We start from the raw sequence: 4,568 nt of genomic DNA on the forward strand, positions 1-4,568 counted from the left end.
AAGAAATGAAGGTAAAATCAACAGGGAAGATGGCTGTATCATTGTTTCAGATGAGACTACTTTGAATATCAAAGAATTAATTGGGACCCTTAGGAAAGTTAATGAAGCCCTCTAACGTTTTAACAAAATGACTCTCTTTGATTATGCTGCTACAGTTCAATGTGAAATAAAGTATGTTGTAAGGTGTGCGGGGAGAAGTAATCTTCCTTCCTCACTCGTCACAAGGTTCATGGCTGGCAGGCCTATAACAAAAGACAGATTCACAAGAGAAGAGCATAACAAATTTATTTAACCAAAGTTTTATGTGACACAGGATCCTTCAGAAATGAAGATTCAAAGATTCAGGGAAAACTGTAGCTTTATGGTAGGTTTGATGAGAAATGAACAGTCATGTAGGAGTGTGAGTGCATGAAACGGGGGTATGACCTCATGGTAATGAACCGGGGAGAACTAAGCAAGGTCTGTTTGTTCAGATTCTTCTTGGCTTCTAGACATAGGGCGGAATTCTTGTCACATGAAGGTCTTCAGGGGAGAAGGGGGGAGATCAGAGAGTGAACTTCCTAGACTTTATGGCTTGCTTCAGGAAAAGGATTTCTAGATTCTATGACCAGCTTCAGGAGAGAAAAGTAGGTTAGAGAAGGTCAAAGAGACCTTGCTGTTCCCAATCTCCTTCAGTTCAAAGTCCTCAGCATGCTAAGGTGTCATACTTTGGGGTATTGTGTTCTGAATCCTGACAGATCTTTCACACTTTATAGGAAAAAAAACAGGCCAACGATACTTTCCTTGATCTATTTATTCCTTCTACAATTAGCCCATGGTTGTATTTTTGACATACATTTTGTTAAATATAGTATAGAATAAATACATTTTAATACATTTTTATTTTCTAGTGAAATCACAAGCAAATCTTTTATTTATCTTTTTCACTGCTTTCTCGGAAATGTGTATTAAGTAGATTTACTTTTAGGAGACAGTACCAGAACTAAACACATCCAGATAATAGGATTTCCCACACTAATGAAGTAGAACTTTCCTGGTGGTAACTATCTGATGCTTTGATTGTGTCCACACCATTTTAAGCTTTTACTACTTCACTCTTAATAATATCTTCATTTCTAAGTTCTTAAGGGGTAACTTATTATTTATTCTGGGCTGTTTCTAAGATTATTTACTTCTAAAAGGTGATATTATTAGAAGTAAAGTCAGCATTTCTCAAGACAGCCTTTGGGGACCAGGAGGTGGTATAGTGGTTAAAGTGCTGGACTCCCACGTGGTCAACCATGATTTGAGTCTTGGACCTGGCATGTTGAAACTCACACCGGGGGTGCATGTGTGTGCTCAAAATTCCAAGAGTAGAATGGAGGAGAAGAGATTGTGGCAGGGCCATCCCCCTGGGGGATTATTTCTCACTTTCTGTTTATCTCTCTAGTGAGCACACACACCCTATAGCAAAATCTCTCTCTCAAAAAAAAAAAAAAAAAAAAGATAAAAAAGGGTCACAGGGTCATTATGTAACCCCTTCTGACTAAAAAGGAATTGACATTCTTTTTAAGACAAGATTAAACAAGGAGGAGAAACCATGTAATAAAAGGTTAAAAATTGTCACTGGGAGAAATAAAAGGAAAGTATGAAAGACTTAAAAGAAGAAATATGTAAAAATATTATATTACCATTGTGGCACAAAGACAATGGAAAGCTCACCATCTTACATATTTTCATCAAAGATAATTAGAGTATGTGATAAGTTTGGTTACAGAAAGGACAAAAAAAAAACCCCATGTATTATGTTTAGAAATTCTTCATATGCACTCCTTCCCATGATATAATTCTAACAAAATCACTAGTCCATTATAAGACATTTTTTTATTCTAATTACGCTGACTGATTCTTAATAATGATTGAAGTCACTGTTCCATTCCGTATCCCCCAGGATTTGATTTCTTGCTTTCTATCTCTCTTTCTTTCTCTGTCTTTCTGGTGAGTGCATGGCACCCTATAGCAAAACAAAACAAAACAAAACAAAACAAAACAAAAACAAACAAAACTCTCTGGGGGGGGGATACAAAGGAAAAGACAGAGTTTATAGAGAAGATAAACTTCAGAGTCCACTCAGAGGCAGACCTACATTTGAATCTGCTTCTGCGACATAATAGACACACAGTAATGGGCAAAAAAGTGCCCCCTGTGAACTTCAGAGGTCTCCGTCTCTGACAATGGCGCAATAATAGCTCCTCACATGATGGTGGTGAACATCAGACGTGACTGTGTGTAAAGGGCCAGGTACAGAGAAGCCATTCAACATGCTGTAGTTATTAACTTGTTGATTGTTTTGCACATTTGGATAATTTTCATGTGTTTTGTAATGTGAACGTAGGGTCTCTAGGTTATAAAAAGTAGTTAAATATGACTAATATTGAAAATGTGACTTTCAGAATGCTGGTTACATAACTCTCTTAGAACGCATTCTGAAACATTCTGTAAACCTTTGAGAAAAAGCCATAATGGGATCTGGAGATTTACTTTGTAAAACTTTGGTTGACTTATTTTGTAAGTAGAATGACAGTTATGTGCAGAAAGTCTCATTGTGAGCCTCACTTTAATGATTTAAAAAATATATACACACACACACACACACACACACACACACACACACACAACCCCAATCAGCAGAGTCCTGATGCCTCCATTTACTTCCAGTCTAGGTCAGCCCCAGATCACTGGCAAGCACGTGCTAGCTTACTGAGGGAGGTCTCTGGACTTGAACCGGGCACTCTCTCATATGACTGTCTCACAAATTGTTATGTTCTACAACCGTGCCACCATCTGGCTCCCTCACCTAAGCAATTTTAATGAATACATCTTGACATGCCACCAAGAGACTCGGTCTTTTACAGTGCAGATTCTAGTACTGAGCAGTCCTGGGAGTCAGATCTCCTCAATTTGAACCCTTGTTTAACCATTCGGGGTTATGTGACCTTGACCAATTTAATGTATCTAAGCCTGGGTATCTTCTGCTGTCAAAGTGGAGATAATAAAAGTAACTACCTTACATGTTGTCCTAAGGATTAAATGAGACATTGCATGTAAAATCCATATGTACATGCGGTCAGCAGATGGTGTAGTGCTTAGATCACAGGACTCCCACATGTCCAACTGAGGTTCAAGTCCTGTACCTGGTGGCTTGAAAATCATGCTGGGGGGGGGTGCATGCATGCTCAAGATCCCAAGAGGAGAACAGAGGAGAAGGGATTGTGTGTGGTGTGTGTGGCCACCCCCTGGGGGGGGTGATTTCTCACTTTCCTGCTCTCTGGCTCTGACTCTCTTTGGTGAGAACATGCCCTATGGGGGGTGGGGGGAATATATATATATATAACATGTAACACAGAGACAAAAACTGAAGGTCACTTGAGTTGCAAACACCAAATTATATGGCCAGTCTTGCTTTTTGAATCTATAGTTCCTTATATCTAAATTCCTTCCCTTCACCTTTTACTCATGCCCAAGTACATCTCAATGGCCCCCTCAGACTAGCATCTGGCTTGGGGATGAAGAAGTAGAGACTTTGTAACAAATTAGCAAGGGGTTGGTACTTCTCCTCTGTATCTATGAGTCTGGTATGTTCCCGCATGAGTCCTATTAGTTCTGATACTATTTAGTTTATTTAACTAGGATCAGAACACAAGGAAAGTTAACTAGTATTCATCTGATAGTGGCAGCTATGCCAGGTGAGTTACAGACCTTATTGACAAGGAGGCAAGGCGGGTAACACTGTTTCTAGCGCTGAGATGCGCAAGCAGAGGCTCTGACCCACTAAACTTCGTCAAAGTCACGCAGCTAGTAAGCAACTTTGCACACCCGTGCATCCACGATACAGTAAAGGTACCCCGTGCACTCATACAATGAGTGCTGCAAATCTGACCAACGGAATTCAAGGCACTAACAAGTAAATAAGCCAGCCTTTCTTCAATCCCAGTTTAATTTCCTCTGGCCAATCTTTAGTTGCAAGTTATGTTGAGTCGTGAAAGCCGAACCTTTCAAATATTGTGATAGCGAGTCCTACAAAATCGAACGCAAGGAAAGGTGAGGAGGGCGATTAAGCTGGACGTGCCGTTTGTATTGCGGAGAGAACGAAGTTTCTCTTTTCTGAGTTAAGTACCGACTTCCGCGACCGTTCCAAACGCAGACGTTTAGCTCCCACTGCATTAGGGGAAGCTTGAACCACACTAACCATTTAAGGTCAAGCAAACAAATGGTCAGCTCTAACGTGCGTTGTGCAGGGTTTTCATCTCAGAGGTGAAAGGATCGCTATCTAGAGTGCAACCCTACAGTCCAGACTCAGAATCCAATCGTGTTCGTCCACGCGCCATCGCAGCTCTGCACGACAACCTCGTTGGAAGCCACCTGGGAAATTTCACGTAAAGACCCTCTAGCAAGTTGCCAGCTCAGCCTGCGCCCCACGTGTCCCCTCTTTAACACACACTCTAGCGATAGCCACCTTTCAATCAGCTCTTGCTTGGCGCTGGACTAGCCGCTGGCCTGCGGCTGGGGGGCAGAGGAGGGCGCCCGGG

The sequence above is a fragment of the Tupaia chinensis genome, unplaced genomic scaffold (assembly GCF_000334495.1).
Source record: "Tupaia chinensis unplaced genomic scaffold, TupChi_1.0 Scaffold000076_1, whole genome shotgun sequence".
Taxonomy (NCBI): Eukaryota; Metazoa; Chordata; class Mammalia; order Scandentia; family Tupaiidae; genus Tupaia; species Tupaia belangeri.